The sequence below is a fragment of the Schistocerca americana genome, chromosome 5, assembly GCF_021461395.2.
Source record: "Schistocerca americana isolate TAMUIC-IGC-003095 chromosome 5, iqSchAmer2.1, whole genome shotgun sequence".
Lineage (NCBI taxonomy): Eukaryota > Metazoa > Arthropoda > Insecta > Orthoptera > Acrididae > Schistocerca > Schistocerca americana.
In genome coordinates this window covers 668,203,056-668,229,645 of record NC_060123.1, presented here as the reverse complement: position 1 = coordinate 668,229,645, position 26,590 = coordinate 668,203,056, and positions in this window count along the sequence as shown.

Genomic DNA, 26,590 nt, shown 5'->3' with positions numbered 1-26,590 from the left:
CCCTGCCCGCCCCCCGGCCAATGTTGCAGTAGACACAAATGTTGCCAGTTGCCAATGGGCGGCGGGGCGCTCCCCATTGGCCGGCCGCGGGGGATCGGATACACTTGCCGAGTGGTGGGGGCGGAGCCGCGGCGCGTCGGGCGCTCAGCCGAGCACGGCACGCGATGCAGGGGGCGTCCCTCCGCTCATAAAAAAGTCTGCTTCAGTACCTCACGATACACGTGAGTGCGGAAAGCGTGGCTGGTGGTATTTCTTTCGATTGCAACAATCCACTCCTCCTGTTGCAAGCCCAACCGAAGCGAACACAGGCGAACGTACAACAGCGAATATGAACTCCCTCTCGTGCGCACAGGAGACGCGCGTGAACAAACGGCAGTCGGTCTTGTTCGGTTCGCAGCCGCTTGCTTTCTCCCGTGATCCTCTAGTTGTTGGTCCTTTAGAAAGGGTTGGGTTGTTTTGGGGGAGGAGGCCAGACAGCGAGGTCATCGGTCTCATCGGATTATGGAAGGATGGGGAAGGAAGTAGGCGGTGCCCTTTGAAAGGAACCATCACGGCATTTGCCTGGAGCGATTTAGGGAAATCACGGAAAACCTAAATCAGGAATCAGGATTGCCGGACGCGGGATTGAACCTTCGTCCTCCCGAATGCGAGTGTCATTTAGAGAACCATCAGACTTAGGTTCGCTCCCTCTCCACCTGGGCGCATTGAAACGGTGCCTTTTGGAACATAGTATAAAAGAAAGGCCTGTAATATTATTATCGGGTGGCCGGGGGAGTAAAGACGAATTTGAATTTTGCGCCATTTTGTCGTATGATGGTTGGTTATCGTGGTTTCTTCACGTTTGTTATCTGCGTTCCTTCCAATTAGTAACCTGACAACTTTTGTGTGTAACTGCGTAGGCTTCCGCGGCCAGAGTCAGTCGACATGAAAGTTTTCTGTGCATGGTACCGCGTCATAAAGTAAAAAACTACTGCTGCTGTAGAAAAACCAACGTTTCGGCCACGGTTGCAGCGGCCTTCTTCTGCGTCTACTGGTGCGTTCTAGCTATGCAGTGTCCTTTATATTTTGTTTTTACTGTTCACTGCGCATGCCATTACATCATAATTTTAAAAAGGTAGTAAGTTTCGTTGGTCACTTAAGGAAGAAGGAGAGGGAACTTTATTTTAATAGGTTGTTGCGGTGGAGGGAAAAGATAAACAGCAGCCAACTTCTCATTCGACGGTGACCACCAATCATGGTACACAACACAAGAGCCAACGGACAACAGAGGTCACGTTCTCCCTCCACCGCAACAACCTATTAAAATAAAGTTCCCTCTCCTTCTTCCTTAAGCGACCAATTAAACTAATTACCTTTTTAAAATTACGATGTAATGACATGCGCACTGAACAGTAACAACAAAATATGAAGGACGCTGCATAGCTAGAACGCACCATTAGGCCCAGAAGAGGGCCACTGCAAGCGTGGCCGAAACGTTGGTTTTTCTCCAGCAGCAGTAGTTGTTTGCATTATGACGCGGAACCATGCACAGAGAACTCTTATGTCGACTTTTGTGTGGTGAACATCGTTGTTCGATGTTTATTTTCGTCATGGAGCAGATGACAACTGAGCAACGTATCCAAGTGATAAAAAGTTATTACAACAACAGTGAAAGTCCCACAGCAACGGTCCGTGAATTGCGAGTGACACTCGGAGGTAATGCTGCTCCAACTGAATCAGCAGTTCTGTAGTTGATTCGGGAGTTTGAGAACACGGCTTCTGTTTCAAACGTTAAGAAAACAGGACGACCGCCATCTGTTGGGACAAAAGAAAACGCTGGTATCGCGCGTCACAATGTGACTTTAAACCCCGGGAAATCGGTTCGCCGACGAGCTGAAGAATTGAATTTATCACCGAGTTCACTGCATGAAATCCTTTCAAAAGGTCTGAAAATGCATGCGTACAAGATTCAGCTTCCTCTAGAGCTAAAGCCTGCAGTCGTGGGAAGAGACATCGATTTGCTCAGTGGGGTTTGGCTTGACAAGCGGAGAACGAGAACGTCGCAAGAAAAGAATGATTTTCTCAGATAAGGCGCACTTCCGACGCAGTAGGTGTATCGATAAGCAGAACTGCAGAATTTGGGGTGACGAAAATCTGCGAGTGACTGGCGAAGAGCCCGCATCTCGTGGTCGTGCGGTAGCGTTCTCGCTTCCCACGCCCGTGTTCCCGGGTTCGATTCCCGGCGGGGTCAGAGATTTTCTCTGCCTCGTGATGGCTGGGTGTTGTGTGCTGTCCTTAGGTTAGTTAGGTTTAAGTAGTTCTAAGTTCTAGGGGACTTATGACCACAGCAGTTGAGTCCCATAGTGCTCAGAGCCATTTGAACCATTTGACTGGCGAAGATGAGATGCATCCACAACGCACGACTTTAAGGGAAATTTTGGAAATTTGTAGCAAAGTCTTATGGGACCAAGATGCTGAGGTCATCGGTCCCTAAGCTTACGCGCTGCTTAATCTAACTTAAACTAGCTTACCCTAAGGACAGCGCAGACAGCTGTGACCGAGAGAGGACTCCAACCTGCGACGAGGGGAGCCACGCTGACTGTGACAAGGCGGCTAAGACCACGCGGCTACCCCTCGTGGCGACGACCTTATGGTGTGGGTTCTGAACACGTCTAGTGATTGGCCCGTAATTTTTTTAAAATAAGGGAGCTGCCGTTAGTGTGAGCGGCAACCTTTACCGAAACATGCTTTCTGATTGGTTTCTCCCTCTCATTGATGGAAAATGACGAATTTTGGTTTCAACAAGACATTTCACACATCCCGTGAAACGATTGCTATGCTGAATGAAACGTTTCCTCAAAAAATATTCTCTTTGCGTAGCAACCTCTTTTTTTGTGGGGATTTGCGAAATCAAAAGGATACGTGAACGAACCACAAACAATACACTAATTAAAGGATGAAATTAAAGGGGTTATTAACGGCATCCTACCAGATGTTTGTGAACGCGTCATCGAGAACTTCAGTGAACGCATTGCTCGTTGCCGCGCGTCATTGGGTGGTCGTATAGAGCAGGGGTCTCCAAATTACGGCCCGCGGGTCGAAACCAGCCTGCGAGTGCCGGCAAACCAGCCCGCGTTAGCTGGCCGGACATCCCCGGTATCCGACCAGCCAAATATTTGAGGTGGTACCTATACTGCCAACAATTGAGTTTCGAGGCCTATCGCGACCAATACGCCGCGACGTTGGCTCTGCTACTCGCTACAAGACTACATAACTAAACTTATTGTTGCGCCGCTTGAAATAACAATGCGTTGACATACTCTACCTCTGTTACGTCTTGCAGTAATAGTGTTGCTAACAATGATTTTGAGATTTCGTTAACTTTGCAGGACGCTTTCGTGAAGAATGTGCAGTGACATACGTTTTTGTCGGTGAAATTCGCCAGAACAAAATATTCCAGAATTTCGGTCAGGTACGTCCACCAATCAAAAGTAAGTAATTAAATAAAAATCGTAGTTCGTTTCAGTGCTAGCTATTCCCACAACCTTAGATTTTTGTGATTTCATCTTTCCTTTAGCCTTACATTACGGTGATCATTGAGTGCTAGGGTGCTTTAATCCCACTAGGTAGATCTTCGCCCTTATGACTTCGTGGAGGAGTCAATGTGGCCCGCGGACTAAAAAGTTTGGAGACCACTGATTATAGGGAATACAATTTTTCATACATAAATGGGAGAAGTTATTTAATGTGTTTGTAAAAAAAATTACATTTACAAGAAATTTTGTATGTTCTATTGCACTTTAACATTCTCCGTCCTTCGTGGACCTGCACTATTACGAAAAGTTTTTCCAATTCGTCACGGCAAATAAAAATACTGATTATTATGGAATTCCGTGACGGTTGAGAGAAATGTTCATAGAGAAATGTAGGTAAATGAAATTAATGATTACTGTCAAACGGTGTAAATTACGTACTCTCGCAATTCTCGTGTTGCTGCCTATTAGTATCGTGGGACACGATATTAAATCTGCCACCGAGCCAACTGCCGACGTCGTGGTTCGAAGGTAACTGACCAATCAACTTAACATGATTCTTATGTTCAAAAATGGTTCAAATGGCTCTGAGCACTATGGGACTCAACTGCTGTGGTCATAAGTCCCCTAGAACTTAGAACTACTTAAACCTAACTAACCTGAGGACATCACACACATCCATGCCCGAGGCAGGATTCGAACCTGCGACCGTAGCGGTCGTGCCGTTCAGACTGTAGCGCCTTTAACCGCTCGGCCACTCCGGCCGGCTAGATTCTTATGTAAAAATTATGTGCAAGAAATGAAAATAAATGACCGACAACTCGATCTCAGGGTGGTTCTGCGTAGCGATATTGAATAGGTAATGAGAGAACACGAACGATCCGCCGGGTTAGCCGAGAGCGCTAATGCGCTGCTTCCTGGACTCGGGGAGGCGCGCCGGCCCCAGGTCGAATCCGCCTGGTGGATTAACGGCGAGGGCCGGTGTGCCGGCCAGCCTGGATGTGGTTTTTAGGCGGTTTTCCACATCCCACTAGGTGAATACTGGGCTGGTTCCCACATCCCGCCTCAGTTACACGAATCGCAGACACTATTTCATGATTTACACTAGATGCAGACAGCTGGTGAAAGGAAGGGCATCTGGCCACCCCTTGAATTTAGCCATGCCAAATCCGATTATAGCCATGTCGACCCTGCGAAAACTGCAGGACAAAGGCACAAGCAAAAGAAGAGAAAGATCACGAATGTAATCAGTTCCTCTACCCGCGAACAATTCGTCACCAAACCTTTCTTTACGGACTCTGAAAAGAAAGACACATATACTTAAGTTACGGTTATTATCAAAAATGGTTCAAATGGCTCTGAGCACTATGGAACTTAACATCTGAGGTCATCAGTCGCCTAGAACTTAGAACTACTTAAACCTAACTAACCTAAGGACATTACACACATCCATTCCCGAGGCAGGAAGCGAACCTGCGACCGTAGCGGTCGCGCGGTTCCAGACTGAAGCGCCTAGAGCCGCTCGGCCACACCGGTCGGCACCGTTATTATCATGCGATAAGATTAAGTATGATGCTATAGTTAAATTCCATTTACAAATTCCCAAATAATATATTTTGTCTGAAGACATGGTACATAGAAACGTTTGTGTTTACTGTAAAACAACCAATATTGTTCAGCCACATCTTTACAAAAAGTCACCAAAATTTATTGTTCAGTATTTTCTTCTTTCTACAAATGTTATAATTTTTCTATCGTTTATTAGTTGATGTGTCACATATTTTATCTTAGTGAAATAAATGTTACATGTCATTTATTGTGAAATAATCCCTCTTGTTTTAGTCCTAATTCTAACATTAACATTTTTCAGCTGTGGAAACGGAGATATCCTGTAAATGCACTAGTTTAAAATCTTTGATCCAACAAAATTTCACTGCACCACATACTTATCTGTGTAGCTGATGATAGTAAGCGCCGAAAACAGGCTCGTGTAACAAATATTAAGTATTGTGGAATATTACACCAGTGTTGTGTGTGTTTCACTCATAATGTATGAAATGTTCTACCAAGAACCAACGGGACAATCAGTCAATCCAAATTTAAATGTTGTGCTGGGAAACGTTTTCGCCAGAGGATGTACTTTTCAAGTTATTCAAGAAGAAACGTAGAAAAGTGACCTTCAAACGCAATCCCACTGCAACACTCACAAGTCAGGATTTCTGGTATGTTTTTCGTGGCACTCCCTATTACCACTGTATAAAAATTTCCGACTGCACAAACTATTTTGCACATTCGATCTGTCTTCGTCTCATTTGCTGGCGCTGGTACGCCACCGGCTCAGACGAGCACTGACAAATTGTAAATTTCACGTTTGTGTAAATTTTACATAACAATTTCGTGAATTTTAATACCATAAAGGAAACAGTTACATCTTTGTACTTGTCAGGCCTTCTGGCTACGAAACTACTTTGGATCGAATTGCCAACGTAATTAGTTTTAGTGTAAAGTTTACAAAACTAATTCTTCTTCCATTACCTTCACGGGCACGTTTAAATAAATAATGTTAATGAACTTGCCATCTATGCTGGTGGCGCTGTAGCCCAATCAGTAGAAACCTTTTCAGGTCGAATACTGGGAATAATTCATGTAGTCCGAAATTTTTGTCCAGTGGTAGGAGGAAGTGGAACGAAACACATGTTGGAAATCCTGTCTTGTATCGGTTGAGTTTTGGGTGGAGGTGCTTATGAACTTCACTTTTGTGCGTTTTTATTCACTAACACGAAAACAGTGGTCTGCAGCAAAAACGTATCCCAGTACTTAACTACGTTAAATTTCCTACACTACTGGCCATTAAAATTGCTACACCAAGAAGAAATGCAGATGATAAACGTGTATTCATTGGACAGATATATTATACTAGACCTGACATGTGATTACATTTAGACACAATCTAGGTGCATAGATCCTGCGAAATCAGTACCCAGAACAACCACCTCTGTTGGTTGAGTCAAACAGAGCTTGGATGGTGTGTACAGGTACAGCTGCCCATGCAGCTTCAACACGATACCACAGTTCATCATGAGTAGTGACTGGCGTAATGTGACGAGCCACTTGCTCGGCCACCATTGACCAGACGTTTTAAATTGGTGAGAGGTCTGGAGAATGTGCTGGCCAGCGCAGCAGTCGAACATTTTCTGTATCTAGAATGGGACATACAGGACCTGCAACATGCGGTCATGCATTATTCTGCTGAAATGTAGGGTTTCGCAGGGATCGAATGAAGGGTAGAGCCACGGGTCGTAACACATCTGAAATGTAACGTCCACTGTTCAAAGTGCCGTCAATGCGAACAAGAGGTGACCGAGACGTGTAACCAATGGCACCCCATACCATCACGCCGGGTGATACGCCAGTATGGCGATGACGGATACACGCTTCGAACATGCGTTCACCGCGATGTCGCCAAACACGGATGCGACCATCATGACGCTGTAAACAGAACCTGGATTCGTCCGAAAAAATTACGTTTTGCTATTCGTGCACCCAGGTGCTCCAGTCTGTGAGGCATCGTGAAGGGTAACCGCAGCCACGGTCTCCGAGCTGGTAGTCCATGCTGCTGCAAACGTCGTCGAACTGTTCGTGCAGATGGTTGTTGTCTTGCAAACGTCCCCATCTGTTGACTCAGGGATTTAGACGTTGCTGCACGATCCGTTACAGCCATGCGGATAAGATACCTGTCATCTCGACTGCTAGTGATGCGAGGCCGTTCCGTATTACCCTCCTGAACCCACCGATTCCAAATTCTGCTAACAGTCATTGGATCTCGACCAACGCGAGGAGCAATGTCGCGATACGATAAACCGCAATCGCGATAGGCTACAATCCGACCTTTATCATAGTCGGAAACGTGATGGTACGCATTTCTCCTCCTAACACGAGGCATCGCATCAACGTTTCACCAGGTAACGCCGGTCGACTGCTGGTTGTGTATGAGAAATCGGTTGGAAACTTTGCTCATGTCAGCACGTTGTAGGTGTCGCCACCGGCGCCAACCTTGTGTGAATGCTCTGAAAAGTTAATCATTTGCATATCACAGCATCTTCTTCCTGTCGCGTCTGTAGCACGTCATCTTCGTGGTGTAGCAATTTTAATGGCCAGTACTGTATAAAAAGATCCTGTATAGGATCTAACATTGCGGATCGCATAAAACGCCAGCGATTGAATCATCGTGTATACCAATTGATGAAATTCGAAACAGTCACTGCTAATATCGGAAATATAAATGACAGCCTTTCTTCATGTTATGACTGTCGTCGGTAATTAGTGTTATGTAGAGTTGCTCTCTACCACAACTGCGGTTCGGTAGTTTTGGTACACTACACGGGCCTAAATGACGCGGTAGATAGCAAGTTTACCGGTAGTATTGGTTGCATTGGTGGAAAAAAAAACCAGAAATGAATTGTGAGAGAGAAACTGGGAGACGGTGGCTTTTGTCTTTTTGTTTGTTTGTTTTTATCTTATGCGCATAATTAGAAACGCACATCATTCAGTGTTAGTCCATTCTGTATGTTATATCCTTAGAGGATGTAAATTGCATGCAGTAAGTAATAAAGATTAGTTGATTGCGATTTTATGTGACCTAAGCAATTACTTCTGATGCAAGTACAGTTTCCATGCACCAACACAAAAAATTATGCATGGGCTATAATCATTATTTTATTGTATGAAGCAGAACGTTCTTCATCCTGATCAAAGTCAAGAGCCGGCCGGAGTGGACGAGCGGTTCAAGGCGCTACAGTCTGGACCACCGCGACCGCTACGGTCGCAGGTCGAATCCTGCCTCGGGCATTGATGTGTGTGATGTTCTTAGGTTAGTTAGGTTTAAGTATTTCTAAGTTGTAGTGGCCTGATGACCACAGCAGTTAAGTCCCATAGTGCTCAGAGCCATTTGAACCATTTGAATCAAAGGCAAGAGTTTCCTGTTTCTATGGATAAATGCGAATGTTGTTTCAGAATAACAGAGACATGTTTTATATAAGTTCGACGAAGTATTGAAGCGATGTTTTTTATATTCTTGTTGCAGCTCTTTATTCTACTTTTTGTTGAGGAAATTGCGTTTCCTAGCGCTATAAGTTAAATCTACGTTTTTCCGTTATTTTTACTGCAACATCCCACTGTTTCACGCTACAAATCAACAATTTGCTTTTAAATCCTGAACTAAATTCTGTTTACTTTTAAGTAATAGACAGGAAGGTAACTATGTAAACCAAAAATGCACTATAGGTTACACAGCCCATTATATGTCCTCACTCAGTTTCTAGATGGTTACCATTCCCAGTCTCAAGGGGAATCTAGAAAGACACTGACCCCATACATAAAGAAAATGGTCGTTACGAGGCAACGCCCAATAGGTATGCAACACACGTGACATACAGGTAACGCGGGTACGGACTTGAGTGACCAATGCTACTTCCAAAACTACCGTAGTCTATTCTTACTTTATAATATCCTCTCGTAGTTTTACGACTCTAGTGTTATGCCTTTAATTTTTCCCTTCACTTGTAATGAGAAGACAGGTAAAAACATCTGACATAAGTGCAAAGTTTTTGTATTGATATTAAGGAAAGGTGACGCTGCACTTCAGTCCTAAGAACACTACCAGGACACATTTCACGGTTTCATACAAGTTGAGACACTTAAATTCTTGCTTTCCAACCCCATTTTGATTACCTCGTCAAACACCGTGCGTTCGCCATACAATATATCCTCTCTGAATATCAAAATTTTGTACCGTGGCTAACTGTATAGCTTTGTATCCTGTGTGCCAATTGTTAGCGCCAGAAAACAATGACGCAGCGTTCATAGCCACGTTAGTTATTTCGAGTACCCACAGATTCCCTTCAGTATCACACATACAAGCGAATGGCACTGAAGAATGGCAAATTTTCTGCGAATGCTACTTCGCTTGTCCTCGCATCCACTCGCATCGGTGCGAAGAGGGTTTCAGATGTGGAAACTCACGAACTGTGATGCAGCCCACGAATTCCAAGCCTTGGTGACGCGCGAAATATTGCTATTACATGCGTTTGCACCGGTTTCGGCGATGAAGTTATTAACGGGTGGACCGACGTCAACTCCGTGCACTGCTGTATTAGTGGAAAAGTTTCTTAGAAGTGTCGCCAGCTCGCGTTGATGCGTGAGACAAAGTTCAAAAGTCGCAACTGTGACATACCTCCTCGCTGTGCTGTACCGCTGGAATGGAAACATACGAATACAATGCTAATAGTTTCTGTTGAATGTGCAGCCTCGTTCTTTGGAAAATTCACTGTTATTTCAGTAAATAAAGATTAGTTCGAACACACTGAAATTTTGTCTGTGGAGTTCAGGTTAACCCTGCATATTAACTATGTTCTTCCTTCTTTTTTAAAAAAAGATCTGTAACACCAAATATGTATCCAGTTTTCTAGTAAAAGTGGTCGTTCGGCGAGTAAGACTACTCTAGCTACTTCTGCTGATGTCCGAGCCTACTGCATTTTTCCGTGGAAGCTGGAGTGTTCGAACTAATCATTATTTACTGATGCTTCTATAGCCATTCATAATAACGATAGTGCTGCCGGTGCAAGATTTTGTGCATGAACTGACCTCTCTATGTCCCATAACTGTTCGATAGGATTCGTGTCGGGCGATGTGGGTGGCGATAACATTCGCTAGGATTCCCCAGAATATTCTTCAAACCAAATGCGAACAATTGTGGTTCAGTGAAGTGTTTAGGCCGGCCGAGGTGGCGGAGCGGTTCTAGACGCTGCAGTCTGGAACCGCGCGACCGCTACAGTCGCAGGTTCGAATCCTGCCTCGGGCACTGAGGTGTGTGATGTGCTTAGGTTAGTTAGGGTTACGTAGTTCTAAGTTCTAGGGGACTGATGACCTCAGAAGTTACTTCCCATAGTGCTAAGAGCCATTTGAACCATTTTTTTAAGTGTTTGGGAACATGAAGTCCCTGAATGGCTGCAGATCGTCTGCAAGTAGCTGATTTCTAGTGAATGATCAATTCAGTTGGACCAGATGACCAGTCCACTCCAGGTAAACACAGCCCACGCCACTATGGAGTCATCACAGTGCCTTGTTGACAACCAGCATCCATGGCTTCGTGGGATCTGCGTCACACTCGATCCCTACCATCAGGTCTTACCAACTGAAATCGGGACTCATCTGACCAGGCAACGGTTTTACAGTCGTCAAGGGTCCAGTCTATATGTTCACGAGTCCAGATGAGGCACTGCAGGTCATGTCGTGCCTTAGCACAGACACTCGCGTCGGCCGTCTGCTGCCGCAGTCCATTAACGCCAAATTGCGCCGCACTGCCCTGACGCATAAGTTCGTTGTTCGTCCCACATCGATCCCTGTGGTTGTTTTACGTAGCGTTGCTTGTCTGTTAGCACTGGCAGCTCTACGCATACGCCGCTGCTCTCGATCGTTAAGGGAAGGCCGCCGACCACTGTGCTGTCCGTGGTGAGAGCGTAATGCCCGAAAATTGGTATTCTCGGTACACTCTTGACGCTGTGGATCTCAGAATATCGAATTCCGTAACGATTTTCCTAAAAATGGTTCAAGTGGCTCTGAGCACTATGGGACTTAACATCTGTGGTCATCAGTCTCCTAGAACTTAGAACTACTTAAACCTAACTAACCTAAGGACATCACACACATCCATGCTCGAAGCAGGATTCGAACCTGCGACCGTAGCAGTCGCGCGGTTCCGGACTGCGCGCCTAGAACCGCTAGACCACCGCGGCCGGCAACGATTTTCCAAAAGGAATGTTCCAGGCGTCTATTTGCAACTACTATTCCACGTTCAGAGTCTGTTAACTCCCGTCGTGCGGTCAGAATCCCGTCGGAATCCTTTTCACATGTACCGCCTGAGTAAAAATGACGGCTCCGCCTATCCTCTGCCCTTTTAAAATCTGTGTACGCGCATATATGCATATCACTGTCCCATGACTTGTCACCTCAGTGTACATATTTAAGAACTTTGTTAAGGTTGTGTTATGTAATAAGATAATAAACTTGGCAGGGACCTCCTCCGGTAAACTGTTAACTCCCCAGACAATAACAATCACCATGAAGATCAGTTCCTATTTCGTCCACGTAAAACTATTTGATGGGCACTGTGTCTGTTAATGTTATAAAACAAAATCAAGAAACAATTGGCGTCAATCTAGTTTTTCCATAGCGTGTTTAGTCGTCTTTCTCAGTGATCTTCCGGAGGTAACTTTTCGGTACTATCTAAAATGTAATGACAGCGTAAAAAAAAGTTATAGGAAAAATATGCGTGACTGACATTCGTACAGAGAATAATAAGAAAATGTTACGCATCCATCCATATCTACATGGTTACTCTGCAATTCACTGTTAAAGAGGGTTAATTGAACCATTTTCAATGTATTCTTCTACCGTTCGTTCTCGAACAGTGAGCGGGAAAACGAACACTTAGTTCTTTCCTTGTGAGCGTTAATTTCGATAATTTTATTATAGTGATCATTTCTCCCTATGTAGTCTGACGAAAACTCTGTGAAGAAGGTTGCAATTGAAATTTCATGAGAAGCAACGAAAAACGCCTTTGTTTTAATGAGTGCCACCCCAGTTCGCGTATGATACCCGTAGCTCTCTCTCCAGTATTTCGCGATAACACAAACCGAGCTGCCCTTCTTCGTCTTCTGCCAGTCCTGTCTGATGTGCATCCCACACCGCGCAACACTACTCCAGGAGAGGCGGACAAGCGTAGTCTAGGCAATTTCTTTATGAGACCCGCTGCATTTTCTATGTGCTCTGCCAATAAATCGCAGACATTGATTTGATTTCCCCACAACATTATCTATGCGACCGTTGCAGTTTAAGTTATTCGTAATTGTATTTAGTTAAATTTGCAGGCTTTAGATGTAGAAGATGTAAGTAGCTTCCTGAGGATTTGTTCTAGCGATTCTTCATTATTGCTCACCATTCTTGGTAGCTTAACAGCTTGTATTAATACAGGAGATAGAGAATATCCAATGAAGAGCGATGCGCTTCGCCGCTGCATCTTAGAGCATGTGCGATGGCTTTATAGAAAAGATGAACGACCTGTAGTGGCAGACGCTGCAAGACAGGCGATGTGCACCATGAGGAGGTTTAGGCCTACTATTAAAATTTTGGCATTGTGCGTTTCAAGAACAGCCGTCCGGGAGTTGGGGTAAGACAGGGCATTTGATACAGTGCTACACCCTCCTTTTCTCTCTCTCTCTCCCCCCCCCCCCCCCCCTACTCACACCCCAGGGAATGTCAAGTACAGAGTTGCTATTTATTATGGAATACACTTCTAGAAATGATTTCCCGTGATTTCTCTTAACTTCTTGTTTAGCAGCATTACGTGACTCATTACAGTGAGGCAGGACTACGACTTCAGAAACTGCTGTATAAAGTTCCCCTTCCTAACTCTCTCCTCTGGATAAATTTCTGCAGATACTCACGATTCCGGGTAGAGTCGGGCAACATACTACTTCCTCCCACATCGTCTACGTCGGGTGAAGTGACTGCGGAACGGAAAAAAGAGAAAGTAAAGCTCGTACGGAGGTTTTCCAAAGCTCATTCTCAGAGAACACAGGAAACAGATATTCGAACCAGAAGTACCCTTCACCACACACCGTACGGTGGCGTGAGGAATAAGGGTGTGCAAACATTTACTTGCTGGAACGAGAGGTTTGCTCTGTGCTTTACTTAGAAAGTTGTTGCAATAAGCTGCATGCCGCAGAGTCCTAATACATACACTGGTCTAAAATATTACGACCACCTAGTTAACATCGCATAAATTCATCTATTTAAAGCAATACAGCAGCGATTCGGCGTGACTATGGAAGCCCAGGAGGATGCGCGCCACAGCACAATAATGTCCCCGCCGATCTGCATGTGTGGCATAGTGTATGTTTGGAGCAGTCGTTCATCTGGATGATAGTGTGTCCGGACACGACCATCGACCTGGCGAAAAAAAAGAGAGAGAGAGAGAGAGTGGGGGGGGGGGGGGGGGGGGAGGGGGGAGGGGAGCTGGATTCGACCGACCGGGTGACACGTGTCCGTTGATCCACGGTGCAGTGTCGGTGACCCAGGCCCCACTGCATCGTAACTGACGATGTCGTTGGATCAACACGGGAACACGTAGCGGTGGTCTGTGCGACGTACTCTTCTCTGTGGTCAGATGTGCCACAGATCGACACCTATTCTACTTTGTAGACCGGAGAATCCTCCGATCTCCACGTTGTGTGATGGGGTGTTGGCGTCCAACTCCTTGTTAGGACTGGTGATATATTTTTTGCACAATATATCGATAAATATCGGTGATAGAGATTTCTCTGATATATCGATATCAGGATGGCAGTATCGAGTGCCGATATTTTTATATTATATCACATTTTTTCGCAATTTTCGGTAAATATTTGAAATTGTTCTTTTAAAATTTTTGTAGACCATAATTTTACCTTCACTATGTGAAGGTGTCTGAGCTTTCATCATATGCAGTCTGTCTCTGACAGTGTGAAGCAAGCATAGGAGGCACAAAGAAGAAGTCCGACTGCACTGCCGTGTGGCAGTGTGAATGGAATAACAAGAATTCCAATGTGAAAAAATAGCACACCAGCTGCATTAAAAAAAAAAAAAGAAACAGTTTTAACGCAAGTAGCGTGCTATTTCTTCACGTCGGTATTCTTTAAAAACAGTTGCTGAAACTGATGAACAAAAATGTAAATGACGAGAGTGATCTTCGCGGTGGGAGGACAGCTGTGAGGGGAAATGCTGACGTAATCGGTGCTCGGCGCTACCAACGAAAACTGCAACGTTTAGCTTCACCACGCAATATTGACACTACAACTGCTAGGCCGCTGGTGTTTCCCGAAATGAAGAAAACAGGGAGGTCGACATGAAGTGTTCCGCACAAATTCGACATGTGACGAATTCGAAGGACGGACCAATCGGACACTTTATACTGTGCCACTTACATGCAGTTGCCATTGCCAGCAAAGTGGTTATTGCCAAGTGTGAACGTGCACCGTTTTCCTTTGAATTCTTGCTCTAAGCGGGATAAGCAGGCTGCTACCTTCTTGACGTACAGAATATCTGATAACAAATCAATACTGAAATATACAATGTGCAGCTGATATTTTTATAGGCCGGTGCGTCGATATTTTTTCCATCGATATATTGGCATATCGATACTTTTTCGTCACGTCAATGGCTGATATACTTTTTAAATATCGTTATATCGGATTCCCGATATTTTTAAAAATATTAGCAGCCCTACTCCTTATTGTCGACTAGTGGTTCCGCCGCCCTTAGCCCTTCTCCATAGAGAGTCACGACTATAGCACGCCAACAGCTGACCAGCTACGCCATTTCTGTGGCGCAAATTCCAGGGTGCCGGGCCATAACACTCTGCTCTTTCTCAAAGTCGCTTTGTCAGTGGATTTCCCTACTTGTAACGCCTATCGTTCCTAGGGATGGCGGTTATTGCTGAAACGGCCACTTTGCGGTCACACCGGTTCTTCCCGTGTCTGTTTAACCTAACTATCGGTACCGCTCTATGTAACCTGTTCCTGTAATAAATGATTTTCGGTTTTTTACTGCTATTATTTCCAGTATTAAACGTAGACTTTGAGCAAAGAGCGATAATTCTAATGAATATGAACGACTGGGAGATCACGGTCTCAGTCCTGAGACTGAGGTTATGGCAGAAATCAGTCTCATCGTCTCGAGCAAAGATTGCAAGGATATTGCCGGCCCGGCGATGGCGTGAGCCAAAGATCGCAAGGTGATGACTTCCCTGCATCGTCATTCTTGGGTGGTATCAATTTTTCACCCTGAATCAACCTAACAATTAACGGTCAGTTATTATCCCAAGTTTATATCACGCCAATAAAATTATGTGTAATCAAATTTACCTTTTCTTTCAAGAAACAGTGTGAATGGTCTTGTATCACGCCGGCAACTTTGTTGTGCCACCTCCCGTTTTTAATCTTCTAAAACAAAATGGAGCATTTTACTTCACTGCTAATGCACTTCGTAAAATATTTCCAGTCTAGTGTGGCTGCCATGCTGTAACACAACTGGTGTCCGCGGATGACTGCCAGAAACTACATTTTACACCAACTCTTACATATTGCAGGCGTCTCGTCTGGTAAGCCATGCCACAAGGCAGCACTTATATTCTTGTCCCTGCAATACTGTACTGATTTTTATGGCATGCGTTTGCTGCTAGTTTCTAACTGCAGGCAATTTTGTTAAAGTAGTGCTGATCGATATTCCCAATTTCAAAATAATTCAGTGTCTCAAAGCAATGGAAATTTAACGAATAAACAATACTTGTTTTCTAAAGTTTTATTTAAAAACCTAAAAGTTTAGTTTTGCAGCTATAGCAAATTGTTACGCCTATTTTTACCCAACTATTATTAACTAAAATACCAGTATCGGTTTTAAACGGTCGCTTTTTCCCATCCGCAATCGTCGCTAGAATGATTCCCGATTCGTCTCTGATCCACTTATATACTTCCCTCGCTGCGTCACGTGCCCTCAATGCATTCAGTCTCGTGATGGTCAGTGGTCAGTTGTGTTTTATGTCATCTGTGTATACAAATTAGGCCTACACTTTTCATTGCAACCAGGTACAGACACCTTCGACCGATTATATCCAAGGATGAGGGCCTACTCTCGAAACGTAGCGCGAAACTTAATAAAAAGTTGATTGAGACGCGTAAGTCTTTCTACTGCTGCCGTACAAACTCTTTGTCTGGGACTGAATTAGGCAGTTTGTTTAGCCGCCAGACGCGTTTCGCTTCTTTGATTTTCGAAACTTCCTCAGTGGCCTATTATACATACAGGGTGCCCCAAAAAGAATAACCCTATTTTAACTTTTAATAATATTGAGACAAATGTCACTAGGTAACTGAAACAGCGCTAGATATAATCGGCATGGTCTAGAGTTTCAGAAAAAGTCTGCTAGATGTCGCTACGAGGGCAGTTTCCTCAATGCCAACGTACCTCAAAGTTCGATAGGCGTACAGGACCACGAGACCCGGCATTACACTCTTGGCCTCCTAGGTCCCCTGACTTAACACCATGTGATTTCTTCCTGTGGGGATACGTTAAACAATGTGTTTACGTTCCTCCCTTACCTTGTGACAGTGATGAACTAAAATCCAGGATATCAGCTGCTGTAGCTTCAGTGACGTTCAGTTTGGGATGAATTCGGCTATCGGCTAGATGTCGTCCGTGCAGCCAATGGAGGACACATTGAACATTTATGATGGATTCTTATAAACTTCTGTCTTTTCTGAGTAATTTAGTATGGAATTTGTTGGTGTTAAGCCCTTCTTCCTAATAAATAATTCTATTTAAAATCGGGTCATTCTTTATGGGACATCCTGTATTTCGATCCTTATTATGTTTATATATTCGATACGGAGCGATGTAAGGGGAACTGTAACATACAGCCGGATGTAGAAGAGCCTGTTGCAAGAAAGAGTCATTGGAAGATTCGTAAGGCAATGAATTTCATCCACGAAAGAAGTGACTTTTAAATCAGTCGTTCGACCAATTTTTGAGTAGACTATTGCTGTCAGTCTGTGCGCTTTACCAGGTAAGATTAATAGATGAATCAGAGAAGATTAAAAAATAACTATTTTGTAAACAAAAATGTTTTGTTTAATATGCCATGTTTTTAAATCGCACAAAAAGTATAAAATAAATTCTCCTAGTCCCATACAGATTTTAAACCAATACAGATAGCCCTGACAATTTGTGATTGTGAATTTTCAATGGGTATGAAAATTTGGAATAAATTTCACCTCTGTAGCGGAGCGTGTGCTGATACGAAACTTTCCAGCAGATTCATACTGTGTGCTGGACTTGGACTCGAATCCCGGATGTTTTGCCATTTCCGGACAAATGAGCTACCTGAGCACAGTTCACGACCCGTTCTCACAGCTTTACTTCTGCAGAGTCTCATCTCCTACTTTCCAAATTTCACAGAAGCTCTCCTGCATAATATACAGTACTACCACTCCTCGAAGAAAGGATATTGCGGATACATGGTCTAGCCACAGCCCAGCAAATGGTTTGTGGAATTCTGACTCTGCCGTGCCTCCACAACATCCTCTCCTCCAATGGTGGTAGTACTGCAAATTGTACGGGAGAACTTCTGTGAAGCTTGGAAGGTAGGAGATGATGTACTGCCTGAAGTAAAGCTGTGAGGACGGGTTATAAGTCGTGCTCGGATAGCTCAACTGGTAAAACACGCCCCATGCGAAAGGCCAAACGCCCGGCACAGAGTTTTATCCCGCCACGGTGTTTCACAGCAGCTACAAAAATACTTGAACGACTTAACGAAAAACGTTGGATGTATGCAATAAGTAATAATGAGGAGGTGAACTATTCATTTATCAGTTAGGTCTATGTATTACACGTTGTAAGGTGGCGTGGTCTCCTGACCTTCATTTCTTACATATTCCGTCCTCACAATCATATTCTGCACATCAAGACGCTTCATTCGAACCCAAACTCGATAAGGTAGAGTCAGTTTTGCATGAATTCATGTAAGCGACATGCAGATCTAATAAGTAAATCTCAAGTGCGCAGCGAGGTTGAAAAAGTCGAGGCTGGCGTACACAACATGACTGCCACAGGAATTTTCGTTCTAAAGAGGTAACCAGCCCGCTGGGAGACCCATCCCTTCAGAGGGGTGTGTCAACACACACCTACTTCGGCCAGAGCGACCGCCCAGAGAGAGGACAGCTTTTGCCAGAGTGAAGGGGTAACGACCCCCGTGTTCGACTTATAAGCAAATTCCGCTACATAGTGTGGGAGCGCACAGAAGACGCATTTTTTGACAGACCGACTACGTAGTTACGGAGTTCTCACAGGAGGACAGTATACGCCTTACGGAGATGCTACACATTTCCGCATTGGTCGACTTCAGCGAAACGTCATTCTCCCGTTTGAAAGAGCAACGCTGATTGGCGGAATATTTCTGACACAAAGAGCCAGAGGAGAGAGGGAAGACAGCGAATGATATACCCTTGCAATTTTTCCAGAAAAATGGGCCGTTCCGTTGCCGCTCTTGAAGCGGGAACACGTAACGAGATCGAGTACGCTCGTACGTGTACGCAAAGAGCGAGGAACAATGTCTCTCCTCAGTACTTCACTGGGAGAGCGCCTCTGTCATTAGCGAATCGGAGTGATACTCTATATTGAGTCGCTCTCGATTAAGCATTGTTCACTGCGTTGGCTGCCACACTTATTGTGCGGTGTGAAGACCGACAGAGTACTAGTTAAACGCCTGCGAGCGAATATTGAGTGGCATCGTGGTGGACTGGTTATGTGACCGGTGTACCACGCCAATAGTTAGACTAGTGGCGGATAGGAGTCCTTGACTTCATCAAGGCGTAGGGAGAGTTTGATTGGCGAAGGTCAATCCAGATAGAAAGAGATAGTTGTGTTATTTGTCAGCAACGAGCGACGCAGGCGGCAGTCGTCGCAGCTCAAGGTATTGTGTGCTAAAGCGTATTTGAGCCCCATCTTTCCTCCCTAACAGTACACTCCACTAAATTTCTCACGCGACAGCCTTGACCGTACCTAGAAAAGTTATTCAAGTTATTTAGGCGCGGCTCTCAGCCATTCTGCCGCGTAAATAACATTCTTAAAGAAAAGAGAGAAAAGAACTTTTCCATACCGAATAAAATAACAGCATTTCTATCCATAAGAGGCAATTTACTGTTCCGAAAAGAACCCGAAAATTTATTAATTTATAAGAAGAAGGTCACTTGATTTCTCAGAATTTTTTGCAATAAATGATATTTTTCGTTCGTTTAATGTTTTTCTTACACTAACTAGCAATATTCCAGTACCCAAGTATTCCACTAGTTACGTAAGAATATACAATATTTTTGTGTCTTTTCCTTACAGCGGACGACTCCAGAAGATATTTGTTGCTGAATGTTTTTCAAGCAGTTCTTGTTGGTACATTAGGAGAGTCTGTCTGACTTCTGTAGTAGTGTGAGGTGGAAATTGTTTCTTGCAGGAGCCAATGGGTACTTGTTAGATCAATCCATTGCGCAACTTGACAAAAAAAACCACACACTCACAACATCTCTCACATTTTCTTGTTCTAAATCTTACAAGTAATTTCATTCCTATTAAAATTTCACAATCACAAATTTTCAGGACTTTCTGTATGGGGGTTATGAATATGCATGGGGCCAGGAGAAATTATTTTGAAATTTTTAGTCTACATCTACATCTACGTGTCTACTCTGCAATTCACATTTAAGTGCTTGGCAGAGGGTTCATCGAACCACAATCATACTATCTCTCTACCATTCCACTCCCGAACAGCGCGCGGGAAAAACGAACATCTAAACCATTCTGTTCGAGCTCTGATTTCTCTTATTTTATTTTGATGATCATTCCTACCTATGTAGGTTGGGCTCAACAAAATATTTTCGCATTCGGAAGACAAAGTTGGTGACTGAAACTTCGTAAAAGGCGAAAAACGTCTTTGCTTTAATGACTTCCATCCCAACTTACGTATCATATCTGCCACACTCTCTCCCCTATTACGTGATAATACAAAACGAGCTGCCCTTTTTTGCACCCTTTCGATGTAATCCGTCAATCCCACCTGGTAAGGATCCCACACCACGCAGCAATATCCTAACAGAGGACGAACGAGTGTAGTGTAAGCTGTCTCTTTAGTAGACTTGTTGCATCTTCTAAGTGTCCTTCCAATGAAACGCAACCTTTGGCTCGCGTTCCCCACAATATTATCTATGTGGTCTTTCCAACTGAAGTTGTTCGTAGTTTTAACACCCAGGTACTTAGTTGAATTGACAGCCTTGAGAATTGTACTATTTATCGAGTAATCGAATTCCAACGGATTTCTTTTGGAACTCATGTGGATCACCTCACACTTTTCGTTATTTAGCGTCAACTGCCACCTGCCACACCATACAGCAGTCAAACTAAAAAACGTGGTATATTAAAAATTTATTTAATTAAATAGTTATTGCCTGTATTTTAGTTTTCATTATGTGAAATTTTCAAACAATTTAAGCATTTTGATGAGATTACAACACACGCATGGTAATTTTCAGAATTCAACTGACGCAATCTGTATATTGGGTCCTCCTACTTAGATCTTGCGAAATGGCTGTCAAGGTTCAAATTAGAGAGAGCTGGGCTGATACAGAGTCTTATCAGCAATCGTTCTCCTCGATAACAATTCGAGACTGGAACACAATAGGGGGTAAAATGGGAGTGATACGTTAAGTACCCTCTTTGACACACCAGACAAGAAAGCGGATTAATGCTTCATTGCCAACCAATTCTGAGCGGTGTTTAAAATTTCAAAACTGTAGCTCACTGCGAAGTCAGTTAAATCAACTGAAAAATCTGTACTAAAAAGATTTCCAACTCGTCCATCTCCCCTTCTACCCTCTCCCCCCCCCCCCCCTCTCTCTCTCTCTCTCTTTTTCTCTCTCTGCTCAGCCGTTACCGTCCGCTCATATACCGTGTGGAACCGATTTCGATGCTGTGCACAAACACATCGGTCCTGCAATGCAGTCAAAACGTCATTAGTTACCACTCCTTTACACCGTCACCCCCAGGCCCGTGTATCAGACAAACGAGGAAGTGAGTTAGTATTGCACTGTCAACCAGTTCTGAGCTGTGCTTAAAGCTGCAGGTCTCTAACTTATTGGGAAGTTAGTTTCACATCAAATGCTAAATTTGTACCAAACAGGTAAGAAAGCGACCTAATAAAAATGTGACAAAAAGAAGACTGCACGTTTCGCCATTTAACATTTTCTACTTCTTCTGTTTCGTTGTCAGAAAGGTTATTTCTTCATCTTGTGGAGTTCTGTGAGAAGTGCTGAATTGTATGTACTGAGTCTTGCCGAACATTTGTGATAAACAGTTACAGCGTAATACAGGCTGAATGGAACTTGTATGCTGGAAAACTGCAGTCTTGCGGAGCATCAAGGCATCTTCGATGGAACCCAAAAGTGCTATTGCCGTCGGTGGAGGGTGAAAAATCCCTTTAAACTCGTCCTTGGTGAGGGTCAGGTATATTTTTGATGACAGGCTTCCCACACGTGACAGGAAAGCTATGAACTTCAGTTTCGTTGCAGTTAGAACTAGTGGTAATATAGGATAAGTATTAGGCCATAAAAGGTTTACCTCTCAGTCCTTTTACGTGGTGTTTGTCTAATACATTAGTCATTTATGATTACTCATGCGCGAGTCCCGCTGGACCATGCAATGTAAAACAAGGGACATTTTCAGCGCTTTGTTCACGCTTTCTTTTAGGCTCATATTACTTTCAGAAATTGCTTTTCCCGGCCGTCAGTCTGCAGCTGGTGATCTAGTGATTAGCTTCTAGATCGCGGGGCTTCAGTTCGATTCTCGGCTGAATCGGAGATTCTCTTTCCTTTGGGACTGGATGTTTGTATTGTCCTAATCGTTCCATATCATCTTATTCCACTCGCATATCGCCGAACTGGCGACTTGCAGCAGGCGGCTGAACAACCCTAAAGGGGAGACTTCCGGCCAAAATGCGATAACATTTTATTTCAGTTCCGCGCGTCAGACCAAGCTGTTTCGGTCTTCCGTTCAAAAATGGTTCAAATGGCTCTGAGCACTATGGGACTCAACTGCTGAGGTCATTAGTCCCCTAGAACTTAGAACTAGTTAAACCTAACTAACCTAAGGACATCACAAACATCCATGCCCGAGGCAGGATTCGAACCTGCGACCGTAGCGGTCTTGTGGTTCCAGACTGCAGCGCCTTTAACCGCACGGCCACTTCGGCCGGCTTCGGTCTTCCGTCAGGCCAACTATCCTGTCGTGAATTTTCTGCCTAAATTTTTCCAGTACTGTGTTTTAAGTTGAGGCATTTTTTTCCCTTTCACGTCTGCCTTTATTGCAACGATCCGTTTTATTGTTGCAATTTTTGCTTTACTGCAAGTTTCGTAGAATTCCACAATCTGTGTAATTAACCTGGTTGGTTTCATTCTTTTAATATTCCCATATAATATTATCCTGTGTTTCCTCTTATCCGAATACATGTTCTTATACGTTTTAGTTTTTTTTCTCTTCGTCTTGACGCTCTTTCCGCAGTATAGTTTTTAACTACGTTTGATTTCTTCTGGGTCTGTGTAAGCCAGAAGCATATAATTATATGAAAGCTTCCGAATTTGAGACAGAAGTTACACGGAGGCAACTGACTAAACTCCAAATTACTAATTGCTGATTGCTCATTACATTGCGAAAAAATTAGTGACGGACTTACTAAACGGTACATCGGTAGTAGAAGTGGCGTATAAATTATTCAGGCCTAGGCTCTACGTACCTACTGACCAGTTTACAAACAACATTTCCACCAAGACGTGGTATAGAGGATCGTTTCCTCCTCTGTGTCCCGTGTACCAAACTCTAAAAGCCCACAACAGAATTTTATAAATTCAGAAATTAAAGGAATAAAGCGTATGAAACACTTATTCACTTGTCGAAAGCAAGAAAGAACAAGTTAGGAGAAAGTCCAAGGCACAATATGCGGATAGAGATGACCATTTGAAGTCTTTGTTTCTTTCTGGTGGGTTCCATAGTCTACAAAAATCTTGCAAAGGACAAAACCATTTGATCTCCACCTGCGCTGCTTTATTCTTGACTACCTTGATTATTTAGTTATGACTAACTCATATTTTCCTTGTAGCAGTTTCTGAATTATTTTTCGTGTTTTACGGACTGCACTTCCCTACAAAAATGACAAATGCATGTGACACATTTATTATATGAATCGCCGTAAGCCGTAAATTTTACGATTTTATACGAAATGTTTTGAGAGTTGTGTTTGTACTGTAAATCTGCGAAATAATTTTTCTTAATTACTCGCTTTTTTTACTAATATTTCATAAATTACTATAAGACCGAGACTACCTAATCGTAGGAAAATTGTAACAAATTGACTAATGAATCAACCATCCTTCGAGGAAGGCTGAATTGTTCTATCCTCTAGAAAAGCCGAGGTTAGCTACTCGCGGGAAAATTACAAACTAATCCTCCGAGGAAGACGAAATCCATTTGTACTCTACTATATTTGTGGTGTCACCAAGGGTCGTCGCAAATGAAAGACATTTTTTCCACCTTATGTTCTAAAGATGATGTAACAATGCGAATCTCTGAATGACCAATGCAGCGAACTCTGTGTCAACAACGGAAAGTAACGGAACTGGATAGTTTGATAGTTTAAAAATTCGTGATACCATAACGGACACATCGGAATTTGTTTGGCTTTTTCGAGCCCGCAACCAGTTTCTTTTAGATTCAATAAATTTATCAACTGGTGCTGTGATTGTACTGTCCAGATCGTTTAAATTATTGTAGCTAATCTGGTAGCAAACTGATATAAAACGATGGGTGATATAATAATTTGAATTCTAAGAGAGAAGGTAAGGTAGGAAAGAAAGATTATAGAAGATCTATAAGACATGGTGCTCCCAGCAGGTATATATGGGACTCAATTGTAAGTGGTTACTGTTAACAAGTAAGACACAACTTAAATAATGATGAAAACATAAAGAAATTTACATAATTTAGCCGTGAACGAGACGAAGAAATTGCTAAGATCTTCAAATAATCTTGAAGTCGACGTATGGGAAAGAATTTCCGTACGGTCGCCAGCGACGTAACAACTATTAGTTCAAAATCAGTCGGCAGCTTAGGGGCCTTCTGGTCCCTACTGGTTCTCAAGGGCCCCGCAAGTGCACCTAGCATTTTAACACACCGATCAATAGCTGGCTTCACAATGACACGTTTACGGGCAGGTATATTCAAATTCCTACTCACGCCAATGACAGTGCAGCTTGTGATTCTTGCTGAAGAAAATTCTCCTTGTGGACCCTTGTGCATCTTCCGGAGGTTCTGATTGTATCGCCAGTTCTGCGGGTAGATCTCACCTACCAAAAGCATTTGAAGTATCTTAGCTGAGTTGACAGCACTGTTTTATACGTAGAGAAGCTCACGTAACTGTTGGTAAAACAGAAAAATTAAGAGAAACGCTAAAAGAAGCAATTAAAACGGAAAATATGATATAAATTTAGGCTTTTAATGTAATATTATTTGAATATCTTTCTAAAGAGATGGAATGAATGCGTCAACAACTACTGCCAATTTCGTTGGCTACCTGTTTCCTGATAGACAAAATTAAAAAAAAAAAGCTTGTGATGAGAATACTGTGTGATGTTGCTTCGCTCGTGTGACAAACGTGTGAAGTATCTTAGCTGAATTGGCAGCACTGTTTTATACGTTGAGAAGCTCACGTAACTGTTGGTAAAAGAGAAAAATTAAGAGAAACGCTAAAAGAAGCAATTAAAACGGAAAATATGATATAAATTTAGGCTTTTAATGTAATATTATTTGAATATCTTTCTAAAGAGATGGAATGAATGCGTCAACAACTACTGCCAATTTCGTTGGCTACCTGTTTCCTGATAGACAAAATTTTAAAAAAAAGCTTGTGATGAGAATACTGTGTGGTGTTACTTCGCTCGTGTGACAAACGTGTGAGCTGAATTGACAGCACTGTTTTATACGTAGAGAAGCTCACGTAACTGTTGGTAAACCAGAAAAATTAAGAGGAACGCTGAAAGTAGTAATTAAAACAGAAAATATGATATAAATTTAGGCTTTTATTGTAATATTATTTGAATATCTTTCTAAAGAGATGGAATGAACGCGTCAACAACTACTGCCAATTTCGTTGGCTACCTGTTTCCTGATAGACAAAATTTTAAAAAAAAGCTTGTGATGAGAATACTGTGTGGTGTTACTTCGCTCGTGTGACAAACGTGTGAGCTGAATTGACAGCACTGTTTTATACGTAGAGAAGCTCACGTAACTGTTGGTAAACCAGAAAAATTAAGAGGAACGCTGAAAGTAGTAATTAAAACAGAAAATATGATATAAATTTAGGCTTTTATTGTAATATTATTTGAATATCTTTCTAAAGAGATGGAATGAACGCGTCAACAACTACTGCCAATTTCGTTGGCTACCGGTTTCCTGATAGGCAAAAAAAAAAAAAAAAAAAAAAGAAAGCTTCTGATGAGAATACTGTGTGATGTTACTTTGCTCGTGTGACAAACGCGTTTTCGCATGTAAACACACTAAATTGGAATATTGGGAACGACATTTTACAGACGGCATCTGTAGTTCATTTTTAATGTCAAAAACCATCTTGTATCTACGTAAATGACAAAATTAACATCAACTATTATCTTGAATAGCAACTGGATGATTCACTACTTTCCGGGATCTGACTCATACAGAAATTTCTATTTGCATTAGTGAATTTATTTCTGGGGAACAGGAGACTTTGGTAAATTATCTACAGACAGTGCTGTGACACGAATGTTAACTAGGCAGAATATTGCATTTCTGTTTTTAGTTCTTTAACAGATTATTATCTTGCTTCAGCGAAGAATTTATTAAAAGCTGTGACACTTTTTGCTGCTTCCTGCTGCGGTGATATAGCGCTGTTTGCCCTAACTTAGACGTAAATGGATACACCGTTAGATTAAGGACACTGAGCACTTTCTCAAGATAGAAAAGTTAATGTCAAGAGCCTTATTGGCCTTTCTGTCTTAAGTTTGATTTTTTTCAATGTCTTCGAAGTCGCACGGCTAGGCTCGAAAGATAGAACAAGATTAAATATACACAAAAACGGAAGCTCGACACCTACGGTTGCAGGTTCGAATCCTGCCTCGGGTATGGATGTGTGTGATGTCCTTAGGTTAGCTAGGTTTAAGTAGTTCTAAGTTCTACGGGACTGATCACCTCAGAAGTTATGTCCCATAATGCTCAGAACCATTTGAACCATTTTTCTGGATGTATGAGAATAGAGATTAAGTTATTAGAGTCAGGAGTTAAAGTGAACGGAATTCATGTTTACTGCATAAGATCTGCAGATGATATTGCTTCAGTGCATGTAAGTGGGAAACATTTTCAAA